The sequence below is a fragment of the Hemicordylus capensis genome, chromosome 2, assembly GCF_027244095.1.
Source record: "Hemicordylus capensis ecotype Gifberg chromosome 2, rHemCap1.1.pri, whole genome shotgun sequence".
Lineage (NCBI taxonomy): Eukaryota > Metazoa > Chordata > Lepidosauria > Squamata > Cordylidae > Hemicordylus > Hemicordylus capensis.
This window is the reverse complement of record NC_069658.1, coordinates 313,646,841-313,663,494: the sequence shown is the minus strand read 5'-3', so window position 1 is coordinate 313,663,494 and position 16,654 is coordinate 313,646,841. Positions and strand designations below refer to the sequence as shown.

At 43.3% G+C, this 16,654-nt stretch overlaps 1 long non-coding RNA gene across 1 annotated transcript; it reads right to left on the bottom strand.

Annotated features, from left to right (window-relative positions):
• Positions 1-265: 265 nt before the first annotated feature.
• LOC128344409 (uncharacterized) lies at positions 266-2,007 on the bottom strand. Its single transcript, XR_008315840.1, has 3 exons — positions 1,945-2,007; positions 947-1,070; positions 266-364 (listed from the first exon to the last, which is right to left on the bottom strand). It is a non-coding gene; the product is annotated as an uncharacterized LOC128344409 (long non-coding RNA).
• Between the last annotated feature and the right edge of the window lie 14,647 nt (positions 2,008-16,654).

Sequence of the window (16,654 nt, the reverse complement as noted above, 5' to 3'; positions counted from 1 at the left end):
GTATCTCACTTAGAATGATGATGGAGTGTACAGTGTGTAAGCCCCCATTTGTTGCACTGATTCTGAATCTACTTTCTAAAGGGAAGAAGGCTTATACGAGATCACATGATCTCTCTGGGTATGTCCATGTATGTGTCTCCCTCTAATAACATTTGTGTTTCCAGTCCAATACAAACCAAATTCACAGAACATGGGAGGGGGTCTTAGGTAAGAAGGGTCACCATGTTAAAAGAAGGAAAGTAGGCTTTATTAGTTCTGCTTAGAACTACTGATTTGTATTTGGATGAAGGTTATGGTTGTCTAGTTGGAAAGAAGAGGAACGGCCTTTCTTCTATTCCCCTCATCCCCAGTAACAGGAACCTTTCTGAAAAGGCAAATGGCAGAAATGATGGTTAGAAACATTTCCTACCTGAAGATAAAGCTTTCTTCATGCACAGGTTGTATTAAACTACTTCCAAAACCTTGTTTTGGTAAGTGTCAGGGGCCAACATCCATTAATAGGGAAAACTGGAAGAATTCCATATAAATCTTTCTTACTGCCATGATATGCTGGTTCTGTGTCCACAGACGACATTTATGCTAGATTGGCACTACTGCCTTAACAAGTTAACTATATGCAGATATCACAGAATATATGGTCTTGCAAGGACAGGTTGCTGTGTTTGTGGTGCATAAGACTGAAGATGGTCCTAACATTTTTAAAACAGTGAGACTGATTTGGAAGCACCTTGTTGCTGGTTCGAATCCCCGCTGGTATGTTCTCCAGACTATGGGAATATACCTATATCAGGCAGCAGCAATATAGGAAGATGCTGAAAGGTATCATGTCATACTGTGTGGGAGATGGCAATGGTGAACCCCTCTTGTATTCTACCAAAGACAATCACAGGGCTCTGTAGTTGCCAGAAGTCAACACTGACTCGACGGCGCGCTTTACTTTACTTACACTGTGTTTAATCCTCAATCCCTGAGGGTTGAGCTCCGAAGAAAACTGGTTCCTTGCAGGCAGAAGCTGACTGATGATGATGTCATATTAATAGATAGATAGACTTCATTACAGTCTTTGACCACTACAGAAACATGAAGGAACATAAAACCCATTACAATAACAACAGTATAGCTTTTCTGAATATAAATGACATAGTAAATTATTCCATTACATTAGTCATTAGATTTTGGCATATATTCATTGCTATTAGACAAAACTTAGCTACATTATAAGTAACGTTGGTTTTATAATCTGACAAAAGAAATGAGATCTATATTTCATCTCCTCTGCCTGGTATATAATCAAGGGTAAAATTAATGTCTCTCGCAAGTCCCTATAAAAATCACAGTACAATAAAACATGACCCACATCCTCTATGGCCTGCACATCACCTGGGCAGTAGCATTCAAAGTAAGGAAACTTCTACCATATACAACCTCCCAGGGCAATACATCAAAGCAGGCAAGTGCATACAATCTACGATATTCAGTTCAAACTTGACAATAATGAGCTGGCTTAGCACTAAAGGCTAATCTCCGTATTTCCAGTTGTTTCGGAGCCCTACTCATCTCCTGTTCCAATTCCATATCTAATATTCTTTGCTTAACAGCCTTTTTTGCTTGTTCATAGTTAGCAGCACTTCAAGGGAAAAGCCATAGAAAACAAGCATTTTGTTAACAGCTGACTTCCACTGTGATTGGAAGCAGTCTTCAAAATATCAGTAGAGCCAGCCGCATCAGAGTGAAAACCACCTTCAACCAATAATTAAAGATGGCACTCCACATCCAGGTCTCCACACTTGTGACTCCCAGTTCCAATCTTAACACTATATTAGAAACACATTTAGAGGCTTGTATAATCGATCTTAAAAACTTTGACTGTACCATCTCTACCAGGGAAAGGTTAGAGTAAGGACTCAGCTGTGCACCATATAGTTAATGTGCCACTACTTTTACCTCAAATATTTTCAAAACCGCAGGGACTTATTGCCCTCCCTTGATGTGATAGTAAGATAGGATAGCCAAAACACTCCTCTGAGCTATTTGTGTGGCATAGTTTAAGTATGCATCTCTCTGACGAGATGATTGGGAAGTTACTCCTAAGTAGTTAAAACAACAAACCTGGTCTTTTTTATTGCCATTAATAAACCAACTATTCTCCTTAATTCTCCTGGCAAAGGTCATTACTTTCATCTTATTATAATTTATCAACAGCTTTGTTGGAACTAGGACCCTCGCAGCATCAGATCTCAGCTGCAATGTCTCATAGTGACCAGGGGGGCGGGGCTTTAGGGTCATGGATAAAAGTGCTGGACTCCTCCCCACCTTGATCTTCCAGTGTTAGTCTCCATTTTGTCTCTCTAGAGATGGCTGTTTGTGTTGGTCTCTCTCTTCAGCCATGATCTACAGCTGAAATTAAGCTGCAGGCTTTTTCACATTTGTTTGTAACCTTTTCTTTAAATAAATTCTTGTAGTTCTTTAATACTAAAGAACTGTCTCAAGACCTCTTGCTTTGCTGCTTTCTCTGCAAATTGGTTTTGCTTTGCTGTTTGGGAACTGAACTGCCATTCTTCCCCTTCAAGCTTTTCATCCTCACAAAATTGCACAAAGGATATCAGGGGCTCTTCTTAGCCCTGCAATAGACTGTGCGTGGATGACCACATCATTGGCATACAGAAGCAATGAGATATATCTATCTGCTAACTTGGGTGGATGGAACTACTTTTTATTGAAGTGCTGTACCCTTGATTTTATATAGTAATTAAATAATAACAGGGCAAGCACATATAACCTTGTTTGACTCCTCGTGTTGTAGGAATTGGATCAGTTAATTGACCTTGCATGCTACATCTGACTCTCAGTTTGGAGTCTCAGCTATGTATTGCTGTGCAGCTTGTAAATCAGCAATAAGAGTCTTTTGTCCATTTTAGAGTGTCTGTGATGTTTTCAAGAAACCTCTCTTTCTTCCCCAATTCCCAGAGCAGTTATGCATTTTTTTAAAAAACCATTTTTGTAAAACATTCATATTTATCCAAGTTTTGCCATGAATATTCAGAAAGAGAGATCATGAAGCACTGAAACTGTGTGAGGCACAGAAACAGAAAAGAAAGAACACCACAATAAATGCAATGAAAAAGCTTTCCTTTTTAATTAATACTACATACGATGACTAGCGAAACAAACATGGACCGTTTAAAAAATCTCAAGAGTGAGGCCCCTGCCTGGCATATGAAGGGGAGGGTGAGACTGACAGCTGTCCCAGCAGTGAACTAGTTAACTGATCCTGTTCAGGCTCCAAGTAATCTGCGCTTTCAATATGAGTCAAGCTAAACTGTTTCTTTGAGACTGAAAACTGGAAATGGCTCGATTCTTCTTTCCTTCTTTGAAGAACTGAGCTGGAGACAGAAAACATTTGAGGCTATATTTTGAATGTTTGAAAAACGCTGAGTAGTTGAAAGCAGGGACTTCCAGAGGGAAGCAATAGACAATTTTAAGGAAACAAGTAGAGAGGTAATTATTAGACAAAATTAACTGTACAGGTGTAGCACCTCTGTGTGCTAATTCTAATTAAATTCATATTGCATTCAGTAATGAGGGTATGAGAAATAAATCCTAAGACCTGCACTAATTATTTATTAGGCATACTCTCCTAAGGGCAGTTTAGCCTTTTATCATAATTTGCCCCAATGCCACTGTGGTGGTGGTAGGCAGTGATAAAACTGGAGCCAAAATGTGCTGCATTGGGATGGGTAGATGTGACTATTGATGTGTTCAGCTCTGCTTTGGGGACTGGGATGTGAATTAAAGGAGGAAGATGGAGTTTCCAGCTATTTGGATGCCAAGTGGAGTGAAAATCTTTTGCCTGGAGACCAGGGAGTAAATCCAGTGTACATTTTTGCTCAGTTTAACAGCAGGAGGAAGCCCCAGGCTTTAATATGGTTTTAGTAACATGGTGATATCAGATGTGGCCTTGCATCCACCCAACATAATGATAATCTTGGCTTCTCTAGGAACCTCAGGGTAAAAATATGTTATTTAATTAGGAGTGTTGCTTGAATCTAGGATCTGAGTTTTCATTCCACAGTGAAGAACAAGAGGCACATTTTTAGATCATCAGTATATATTGTGCCAATATATTCTTAGCTTAATTTTTAACAAATATGAGGGTTGGTGATTCTGAAAAGTTACCTTTGATATGTAAATATCATTCTCTATAGGATGCATTTGCAGTGAACTTTCAGAAGTTCCCTAAGAAATAGCTTTATTGGTCTGTCAGCCCATTAAATATTGATTATCTGGTTAATAATCTGGTTAATAATTCATTAATCTAACCAATTAATGAATTAAATTTAAATAGATAGAAATAAATTGCCTTTCCTTTGTACAATGAATGGTTATGTTTAAACTATGTTACTTTACATTTCCTTCAATATTGTAAAAAGACATTCAAAGTGAGGGGTTGGAAGTAAAAATATATATTTAAATTACTGTATTACATGCAAATAAATCTGTACTTGTATTTGCAATATTGCTATATTGTAATATAGGCATTGGAGATGTGCTTATCTCAAAAAGGTGGCCTTTTTACAATATTGAAAAAATACCACCCTTTTGTCAGTCTGATTTCCGAGAGGTTCAGGGCTCTAGGACCCGTGAAAGGGCTTTTTCGGTTGCTGCTCCACTTCTTTGGAACTCTCCTCCCGTTCAGATTTGTCTAGCCCCTTCCGTACTGATCTTCAAATCTCTACTGAAGACATTTCTTTTTCTCCAGGCTTTTGCCCTGGAGTTTACTCTATTTGTTTTTTGTTAGTTACTTCAGTTTTTAATTTAGAGTGTAATTTTTAATGTTGCCTTGTTTGCATGTTTTTGTGCACCGCCCGGAGTCTTCAGAATGGGCGGTATATTAAATGTATCAAGTAAATAAATAAATAAATAAATAAATATTGAAGGAAATGTGAGATAACATCGCTTAATAAACAAAAGCTACCCACTCACTGGTAGAATCTCTGAAAACACCACAGCCAAAGTAACCACCCGGAATTGCAGGTGAGCAACAGCAGCATGACAGCTCTGTGCTTCCTTCAGGTTTCGCTCGACAGTATTGTCTTTGAACTGGGCCCGAAACGGTTCAAGTTTGGGGGCTGTGCCAAGACAGTCTGGTCCAGTTTGAATCTGGTTCGATTTGAACTAAGAGTGGTTTTGTACACATCCCTAATGTAGTTTGGTCTTGCCAGGAAGATTCGCATATGTCTTTGCTTAGTTCAGGCTTGGCTGTTGTATTCTTCAATTTTGTCCCCTTTGATTACACTACGGTAATTCTACAGCTGTTGGTCCAAGGAGTCTCATTGATCAGGATATAAATGTATATAAAATAAACTTAACTTTATTTTCCCTAGATAGATTTAGATACAAGGCATGTATCCAGTCTGCCTCTGAGCCATGGGTACTGACATAATTATGTCTAATGGGCAACTTTTCAGACTGTAGTGTTAGGTGATACAAATTGGTTACCAAATTGGCCCAAGATACAGACAGTTAAGACTAACACTGTTAGTTCAGTGTTATTCGGGAAGGTAGTATTTGGATGGCTAGGTTTGCTCTTCAGAAATATCTGGGAACCTTTTTACCATTATCTCACTACCCCATCTCCGTCTTGTCACATGGTAAGGCGATCACATCTTACTTAGCCCTTTGGTGTAAGGGGCCCTTTGATGTTCCATTTGGAAAACAGTTCTGAGGGAACATATTGCCTTGCCTTCAACGTTTGGGCTAAAATTATTTCATGTTGCCTTTTGAATAGCCTGACAAGTTACTGATGCACATCCAGCAGCTAAAAGCTGCCTCTTCCCTTGTTCCGATATCAGGAGCCCGGGGGTTGCTGTCCATGCACAAGCATATGCTGATGTTTTCCAGTTTTTGATTGTGGGTAAGTAGCTTCTTTATTTGCCAGCCTTCCTGCCACATCATCCATTTTTCCTTTATTGCCGTTTGGCTGACTTCTTATTTTTGCTGGATTAATAGCAAAAAACATTTGCTAGACTAATAACTGGCCAGAAGTCTTTAAACAGAAAGGAGGGCTATGCATACATTATAATTAAACAAAAATTGGAAATTGCTTTTTATCGTTGCCAACCAAGGCTAGGTTTGATTGAGTGGAATCTTTTGAGTATTAACCTGAATGAACTAGTTCCCTCCTAGTTAAACAATATTCCAATTTATTCATCTTTAAAGCAAAATTAATAGCTTTAACATAATGCAACTAACTCATATATGCAATGCCCAGTATTAGCAGAGAGAATGCTCTTGAAATTTTGTTTTTGTTGCTGCCATAAGCAACAGTGTATGTTAAAAAAAAAAGGCCTTCTATAAGAAGTACTAACATTACTGAACCCCCCGCCCCACCAAATAATCAGTACACAGAAATGCTGGAAATATCTACTGTATTAATTTTGATTAGGTATCATGAAAATATATCTTATTTTGGTCATCAGGGGGGCTCATACATTAACATTGCTGCTATAATCTATATGTATACTACCCTCATGCACAATCAGAAATCAGCAACAATCGTATTAACTAGGATATTAATGTCTATTTAACATTACTGTTTGATAGTTTATTTAAGATATTTTGAACTCAAGATGGTTGTTCACATGACTGTTACTGGGGTTGGGGGGTAGGGAAGGCAAGGTCAAACCTACCCAGATGAGCATTTGTCTTCTGTGTAGGGATATGCGAACCCACTCAACCTCAAGCCGGTTCGACACCAAACTGGCCTGGTTCAAGGGCTTGCCATTGAGCTGAACTGGGCCCAGTTTGGTTCAACTTGAGGTTGAGCTGAACTTACCGGATCAGTTCGGGCCTGGTTTGGAGGTGCCAGGGGTGTTAATTTTTTGGTGGGGGGAGTGGACTTACTTCCTCTGAGAGCTTCTGCAGTCTTGGGGATGCTGCTGTGACTGTATGTGTGTGTGTGGGGGTCTCTATTGGTTCCCCCTCTCCCTGCTGACCTCCCCCTGCCAGTCTCTCCCCACTGTTTTGGGCCCATTTGGGGCCTCTCAGAGCACGTGGTAGCCATTTTGGAGGCTGCAACGCATGCGCACAGGCAATTTGCATGCCCAGGTTATGATAGGCAGGGGGAGGGGGAAGGGGGAACCACTGTAGACCCCCTTGCGGCTGCAGCAGCACCCTCAAGGCCACAGAAGCCCTCAGCAGTAGTAAGTCTGCCTCCTCCCCCCCCCCAAATTAACCTCCCTAGCAAATCTGGTCACCACCAAACTGGGCCCAAACCAGTTCAAATTCAAACCGATCTGGCTCCTCGTTTGGGGTGCCAAAACCGAACATGCCCAGTCTGGTTCAAGTCCAGTTCAGACTTGAACTAAACTGGGCAAACCAGTTTTGTGCACAACCATCTTTCTGCATGATGCATGGTTTGTGTGCCCACATGATCTGCTTTGATCTGAGCAGTGCATATCTATGGAGGCTGGGAAAATGAAGTCTCTGATGACCTTTTACCCAGGTAAAAGCCTGAGGAAAATTCCCCAGCTACCTGGGGAGGCAGAGCTGGGATCAGCCTCATGTTAGAGGTTGTTGATTTTTACCCACAATAGGTAAAACAGCAGACAACTACGGAATGAGCACACACTCCAGTTACAGAGTAGGTAGCAGAGGATGGTTTGGATATTGCAGCTATTTAGAGAAAAGACATGGAGATCCTTGTATGACTAAACACTAAACATTTGTTGGTTAAATACACTTAGATAGGAAAGACCTATCTCTAATCTAAAGGACTACATAGTGGATAGGTAAGGAGAGAGAGAGAGAGAGAGAGAGAGAGAGAGAGAGAGAGAGAGAGAGACATGTTTCCATCTGCTCTCTAGGAGGAAAGGAAGGATTGTGACTCAGCACAGGAAGTGCTGCAGAGTCAGTTCAGAGGTCATAGAGTAAGGACAGATAGGGAGACCCTGACTCACTGTCTCTACTCCCAATGCCCCTAATGGTCATTAGGACAATTGGTGCAAAAGGTCGATGCACTGGAAGTTCATCTCCAACACCTCGATCCTCGCACTTCACACAAGCAGCCTTACCCCGGTAAGGCTGCCCAAGCTTGTGTGAACAGCCTCCAGGTATTATACAACATTTTTGAAAGAGATGGTATGTTGTTTACACAACTCAACACTTCCAACCAACAATGTACTATGTCTTTACTCAGCACTAAGAAAGTACCAGTTTTTGCATTTCTCCAGCACAGATCAACTACCTGGCAAAGAAGCCAGCAAATTCTTGCTTCCCACCTTGGTAGAGAAGCCAGCATTTCCAAACATTTCCACCTAAGACATTCTTTGCATCGCATTGCTGTGATGTGCTCCACACAGGTGAATCTTTGGCAATCTTTACACCTTTTCCTGGTTTCCCAGTCAAGTGCTGCTGAGCAATGAGCACAACACCTACTTTCGCTTGATGTACTTGCAGTTGCGGTGGATTTTGTAACACGTGTAGCTCGTGGAGATCATTGCCGATTTGATGGACTGGTTTATTTATTTAATTTTTCAATCAATCAGTCAGTCAACCATATTTCTATATTGCCTGACACATACATCTTTAGATGATGGACATCCAACCGTCTTCTTTTTCTTTGTCCATCAATCAACTCTTCTCCAACCTCCATGAAGAACAGGCACCGCCTTGCAAGTGGAACTGCAAATCCTGTCAGACATCTCCTGGCAGAATTAAGGGTCAGGGATGTGTTTCTGGTCTAACCACGTGCTTCCAGACCCCCAGGAGCCCCGAAGTAGTTGAACTTTTGCACAAGAGTGTCTGCACTGCAAGAGTGGGGGCTAACACTACATGCGCACTAGTGTTTGGAGCACACCATCAGTGTTAAAATGCCAGCCTGTGAATTTGGTGAGGCTTACTCCCAAGTAAACATACATGCGATTGAAACCTTAGGCACACTTACATAGGAGTAAGTCACATTGCCGTGGATTTACTTCTGAGAACACATATGAAACAGCTGAGGCACTTATACTGATGCATGTCATTGGTCCATCAAAGTCACGGATCTCTACACTGACTGGCAACAACTCTCCAGAATTTCAGGCAGGGGTCTGGAGATGTCCGGGTCCTTCCAAACATAAAGCATGAGCTTTACCCCTGAGGTGTGGCCCCCTCTCCAACATGCATAGGATCAGGATGCTTCACATTGCTTTTAGTAGAATTTTGTGGGATTTATTTTCTTTTTATATGCAATAAAAAGGTCTGCAAAGGAGATTTGCTTAACATTAGGCCACTGCTAAAGCAGCTTGCTAGACTGAGACCAGCTCTTTCCGTCCAACCTCTTCTGAGAGCTATTCTTTGAAACAACTTAATGCTTCAGTCACTTTGCTGAAGCAAAGACACTGACTACCCTTTCCCTTGATGAAATTTTATCTTGCTGGCTCCAAAACAAGATCATTGTCAATGCAGTAAATCCAGTATCAGCCTAACATTAATAACATTGCCGTGGCGGAAGGTAATGTCTTCATAAAACTACTGTATTCACACTTTCCAGATCTGCCTTTATTATATTACCATCCCTTCTAACTGAGCAAAGAGGCACCTTTTAAAAGTGGTGATTCTCTTTATTTAGCAGGGGGCCCTATCCATCCCCAGCTCAGCATCCCTCCAGGGGCTGTTGCTGATGTCTATCTTATGTTTCTTTTTTAGATGGTGAGCCCTTTGGGGACAGGGGAGCCATTTTATTTTCATCTCTGTAAACTACTTTTGGAACTTGTGTTGAAAAACGGTATATAAATATTCGTCATATTCGTATTTGTATTTAAGCTTTATAATTCTACACACAAAACCCTTCAGGCAGCCTTCCACATTTCCTCACTACCCCAGTGCTTCCTGCATGTCATTAGATATGATATATAGTGTGATCCCTATGAATTGTTCATCCCTCCCCTCCATTCGTCTGTTTTCATAGCACCCCATACTTTCCCCTTCTTTCTGTTTGCAGTTTTTTCATGTTATATGTTATACTAGCTTATCCCATGCAGAGGACTTCATTGCTCACTCACCCCCTCAGCCAGCCTTCCCATCAGCCAGTCTCCCCCTCCATCCCCACACCAAGTTCCCCCCACTCACTTAGCCAGAGCGGCAGAGCTAGATAGGTTCCTAGCACTGGCCTCCGTCGCGTCGCCCTACTGAGTCTCTTTGCAAGGAGGATGGTCAATTGGGGTGGGAGAGCACACCTCAGGCCGGCCTCTGTCGGCCCACCAAGTCTCTTCACAAGGAGAACGGCCGAGCCAGGGCTTCCCTTCCGGCCTGCATAGATGGCCCTCAGTGCATTCTTCCACTTTGGCTCAGCCGTCCTCCTCACGAGGAGACTCAGCAGAGCAATGGATGCCTGCTCAATGTCTCTTTTTCTTTCTTTTCTGTTTCCTCCTCCTCCTCCTCCTCCTCCTCCTCTGCCCCTCTGACCGCTGCTTAGCCCTGCTCCATGGCTTCTCTCTCCTCTGGACAACTCTCTCTCTCTTTCTCAACTCTCGCAAGATGTGCCATGTACCACGGGATTTGCTACATAAGTCCCAAGGCTTTTAAATATATAGATAGATGTTCCTGACTTTGGTATTGCCTAATCACTGCTAAAGCCTGCTCTTGTTAAGGCCTTGCTCCTATCGCCACTGTGTTAGCCAAGTGACTGTTCGGACCAGCTGACTTTTACTCTTTTCTATTGGAAGACTATCTAGTTTCACTATGGCCTTCTTCAGACATTCTGTCTTCTGCCTTCACAGCTCCCACCACCACCCACTACTATGATTCCTGCCATTACTACAGACCAGCCACTATGTTTGTTAATATTACTGTTGCAATGTGAATGACAACTACAACTATGAATAGTTATATACTGTGCTTTCCACCAAAACTTCTCAAAGCGTCATAGATAGATAGATAGAGATGGCTGCCTATCCCAAAAGGGCTCACAGTCTACAAAGAAACATCAGGCTGATACCAAGAACAGCTGCTGGAGGGAGGCTGTGCTGGTATTGAATAGGGACAGTTGCTCTACCCCTGCTAAATATAAGAGAACCACCACTTTAAAAGATGCCTCTTTGCTAAATTAGAGGCCACTAGGCAAAGTTTTTGTTTAGCACGTTTTTTTAATTTGGTGTGTTAAGCATGATGTGTTCAGCTGTGACAAATAAAATACTTTTATGTTATTACAAAATCCTTCAGCTTTACTGTGATCACAATGTTACATATGGTGATGAAGAACAACTGAATATATGATGTATTCAAAGAAAGGCATGGAGAAGGAATACACTTTTCTTTTGTGAGTACTTTTGTCTTCTGGGAGAAAATGGCTGGCACAGTAGGGGATATTTCATAGTCTGATCAGCAGCAACACACTTGGGAAGAGTACTGTGACACGCATTCAATGTGAAGAAATAAGATAAAAAGAAAGCTGTTCTGCTCAGCAATGTAGGGGCTTCAGCCTGCAGCTTAATGAGAAGTCTGTTAACCCTTGAAAAACAAAGAGACGGCATTTGAAGAGTTGGCAGGTCTTTGAAGGATTATTTTAATGCAAGCTTCCAGTGAGACAGTGTGATTTAAATTTTACTCACAGTAAAGCAGGTTTGGTGAGATGGTTGGAGATTTCGGCAGAACTGAGGAAGCTTTCTTGAGACTGAGCTAAGCTACTTAAAAGCACAGCAGTTCTAGCAAATAACAAGTGGCTAAGGTGGCAGCATTAGAATGGCGGAGCAAGATACCCTCATAGAGAGGCTGCTGCATAGCTTAGACAAAGGCTTGTCACTCAGCCAAGTTCACTGCTCTCCTCACTCCAAAAGTACTTTTTGACTTTCAGAAATATGTCCCCGAAGGCTGCATGACCAATATGGACATACTTCTGGGAGCCAAAAATTACAGGAGGAGAGAGCAGCAAAATTTGCTCCCCTCTCCTCCTCCATGCACACATGATCGTGGAATAAGCCTTTGGCTGAGCTCCTCAGCAGGCTCTCTGCGAGGGTGCAGCTCTTACTCCACCTTTCTAATGCTGTGGGGTGATATAATATGTACAACCAGTCACTAAAGGAAGTTTCTGTTATGCATGTTTTTCTAGTTTGTCCGTAACGGCTCCCTGTAGTTGGTGCTGCCTCAGTTCAGAACATGATGTTTGTTAAACCTACAAAGGACCATGCTGAATAAAACCTTTTTCTGTTATTAGAAATTCTGCAGCATTTCTGTGTTCATATTACAATCACTGAGTATGTGTAAATATGTTAATTTAAAATTTAAATGTAAATTTACTGAGGATGCATAAACGTTTAACAGCATATGAAAACAAACAAGTAGCTTTATTGCTGTGGGCTGCCCTTTTAGACTCTGAGTGTGTTTGCACTCAGTGATGCTAACCAACATGGTGGCTGGGCCTGCATGTCAGGCCAATTTGGACCATACCGCATCTGGCAGCCCCAGTGCACACAATAAGACTGTGAGCACACATGCCCTTCCCCGCTCCCATTGCATTGTGGTGGGAAGTGACTAGGAATGGAGCTGGACAGTTGGCATAAACAGACAGGCATTACATGTGCTATAAATTTAGGTTTGTAGAACTATTTGTAGTACAGTATTGGTAGCACGTGTATTATTATTATTTATTTATTTGATTTATATACCACCCTTACAAAATGGCTCAGGGCAGTTTACAATTAAAACAAACAACTAAAACGGTAAAGAGCTAAAACAAATTAAAAACAATATAACAACAATTAACAATTTAAAAACATTTTAAAACAACAATTAAACAATTACAGTGATTAAAAGCCCCCAAATCTGGTTAGAATATTAAAACCGATTTAAAAAGCCTGGAAAGCCAGGCCAAACAAATACGTTTTAAGGGCTCTCCTGAAGGCTAATAGAGAATTCAAATTGTGGATTTCCACAGGGAGCGCATTCCACAGCCCCGGAGCAGCTATAGAGAAGGCCTGCCTCTGAGTCGCCACCAGACGAGCTGGTGGTAACTGGAGACCAACCTCCTCAGAACAACCTTAATGTGTGGTGGGGATCACACAGAAGAAGGCGCTCTCTGAGGTAACTCGGGCCTAAGCCATTCAGGGCTTTAAAGGTAATAACAAGCACTATGTATTTTGCCCAGAAACATATTGGCAGCCAGTGCAATTGTTTCAAAATAGGCGTAATATGGTCTCTCCGGGTAACCCCAGAGACCAATCTGGCTGCTGCATTCGGAATTAATTGAAGTTTCCGAACTACGTACAAAGGCAGCCCCACGTAGAGCACATTGCAATAGTCAAGCCGGGAGGTTACCAGAGGACTGGAGAGTAGCAAATGTAACACCGATTTTCAAAAAGGGATCCAGGGGCGATCCAGGAAATTACTGGCCGGTTAGCCTAACGTCCGTTCCAGGCAAATTGATGGAAAGCATCCTCAAGGATAAAATTGTAAAGCACCTAGAAGAACAGGCCCTGCTGGGAGTGAGCCAGCATGGCTTCCGCAAAGGTAAATCTTGCCTCACCAACCTTTTGGACTTCTTTGAGAGTGTCAACGAGTGTGTGGATCAAGGTGATCCAGTTGACATAGTCTACCTGGACTTCCAAAAAGCTTTTGACAAAGTTCCTCATCAAAGACTCCTGAGGAAACTTAGCGGTCATGGGATAAGGGGACAAATACATGTGTGGATTGCTAACTGGTTGAAAGACAGGAAACAGAGGGTAGGTATAAATGGAGAGTTTCCCAATGGAGGGAAGTAAGAACTGGGGTCCCCCAGGGATCTGTACTGGGACCGGTGCTTTTTAATTTATTCATAAATGATCTAGAAGCAGGGGTAAGCAGCGATGTGGCCAAATTTGCAGATGATACCAAACTCTTCCGGGTAGTGAAATCCCAAACGGATTCTGAGCAGCTCCAAAAGTATCTCTGGGGGAGTGGGTGACAAAATGGCAAATGCGGTTCAATGTTAGCAAGTGTAAAGTGATGCACATTGGGACGAAAAACCCCAACTTCAAGTATATGGTATAAGATGGGATCTGAGCTGTCGGTGACGGACCAGGAGAGGGATCTTGGGGTCGTGGTGGACAGCTCGTTGAAAGTGTCGACTCAATGTGCAGCAGCTGTGAAAAGGCCAATTCCCTGCTAAGGATCATTAGAAAGGGGATTGAAAATAAAACGGCTAACATTATAATGCCCTTATACAAAACTATGGTGCGACCACACTTGGAGTACTACGTACAATTCTGGTCACCACATCTTAAAAAGGACATTGTTGAACTGGAGAAGGTACAGAAGAGGGCAACCAAGATGATCAGGGGCCTAGAGCACCTTTCTTATGAGGCAAGACTACAACACTTGGGGCTTTTTAGTTTAGAAAACAGACGACTGTGGGGAGACATGATAGAGGTCTATAAAATCATGCATGGTGTGGAGAAAGTGGAGAGAGAGAAATTCTTTTCCCTCTCACACAACACTAGAACCAGGGGTCACTCCATGAAACTGATTGCCAGGAGGTCTAGGACCAACAAACAGAAGTACTTTTTCACACAATGCGTGATCCACTTGTGGAACTCTCTGCCACAGGATGTGGTGACAGCCAACAACCTGGATGGGTTTAAGAGGGGTTTGGATGACTTCATGGAGGAGAGGTCTATCAATGGCTACTAGTCGTAGGGCTGTAGGCCACCTCCTGCCTCAAGGGCAGGGTGCCTCTGAGTACCAGTTGCAGGGGAGAAATGGCAGGAGAGAGGGCACGCCCTCAACTCCTGTCTGTGGCTTCCAGCAGCATCTGGTGGGCCACTGTGCGAAACAGGATGCTGGACTAGATGGGCCTTGGGCCTGATCCAGCAGGGCTGTTCTTATGTTCTTATTAATGGGCTCAGCTGTCGAATCAGCCGAAGCTGATAGAAAGCACTCCTGGCAATGGCCTCCAGCTGAGATACCAGTGTGAGGCCTGGGTCCAGGAATACTCCGAAGCTGTGCACCTGCTCATTCTGGGGGAGTTTAACCCCACCCAGCACAGGAAGATCTAACTCACCCCTCAAATTTTCAACCCGCACAATGAGCACCTCCGTCTTGCTTGGATTCAGCTTCAGTTTGCTATCCCTCATCCAGCCCATTACTGCCTGTAGGCAGGCATTTAGAGAATGAGTGCCATTTCCTGAAGATGAAAAGGAGAAGTAGATTTGGGTGTCATCAGCATACTGATAACACCCAGCACCAAATCTCCTGATGACCTCACCCAGCGGTTTCATGTAGATATTGAAAAGCATTGTTGACAGAATGGAGCCCTGAGGGACTCCATTTAACAGCTTCTGCTTTGAGGAGTGACTGTCACCAAGCTCCACCATCTGAGATCTACCCGAGATATAGGAACGGAACCACTGCAGAGCAATGCCCCCTATTCCCAACTCCCCCAGGCGACCCAGAAGGATACCATGGTCGATGGTATTGAACGCCGCCGAGAGATCCAAGAGGACCAACAGAGTTATACTCCCTCTGTCGATTCCCCGGTAAAGGTCATCCATCAGGCTGACCAAGGCTGTCTCAACCCCATAGCCCACTCTAAAGCCAGTTTGAAATGAATCTAGATAATCAGTTTCCTCCAAAACCGCCTGGAGCTGGTTAGCCACCACCCTCTTGATTACCTTGCCCAGCCAGGGGAGATTGGAGATTGGCCTATAACTATCCATCGCTGAGGGATCCAGGGAAGGCTTCTTAAGAAGCCTTAATTATTGCCTCCTTCAAACAGGGAGGCTCCCTACCCTCCCTCAGCGATGCATTTATGATATTAACTAGGCCATCTCCAACAATCTCTCCGCTAGATCAAAGCAGCCAGGTTGGGCATGGATCCAGAGAACAAGTGGTAGGCCGTACCACTCCAAGCAGCTTGTCCACATCATCAGGAGTCACAAATTGAAACTGATCCAACCTAACACTGCAGGAGGGATCGCTGGATACCTCCCTCACAGACCCTGCAGAAATAGTGGAGTCCAAGTCGGCCCGAATACAGGAGATTTTATCCGTAAAGAACCCACTAAAGGCATCACAGCAGAGAATCTGCGGGAGCTGATTTGAGACAGAAGGAGCAGAAATTATACTCCTCACCACCTGGGATAACTCTGCCATACGCGAACCCACAGAAGCAATGCACGCCGACCAAAAACGCTTTTTTGCTGCGCGCACTGCCATCGCGTAGGTCTTCAAATGGGTTCTATGCTGTATCCTCTCAGATTCGAACCAAGTTCTCTTCCACTTGACTTCCAGTTGCCCAACCAAGCCGCTTCATCCCCCGCAACTCCTCCGTATACCAGGGGGCCATCTTAGAAGCAGGCCTGGAGGGACGCTTAGGAGCAATAATATCTACTGCCCTGGTGAGTTCTCTATTCCATGTTCCCACCAGGGCATCGACAGAATCACCGGCCGCACCAACATCAAAACCCTCCAAGGCCTTTTGGAAACCTGCTGGGTCCAGCAGCCTTTTTGGGCGGATGATCCTAATAGGTCCATCACCCCTGCAGAGGTGGATTGTGACCGTGATACCAACCTTAACCAGGTAGTGGTCCGTCCATGACAATGGGGTAACCACCGGATCCCCCACCCAAGGAACACCCCACTGATCCAAACAAAAGACCAAATCCAGTGTGTGGCCGGCAACATGAGTTGGTTCAAAAAT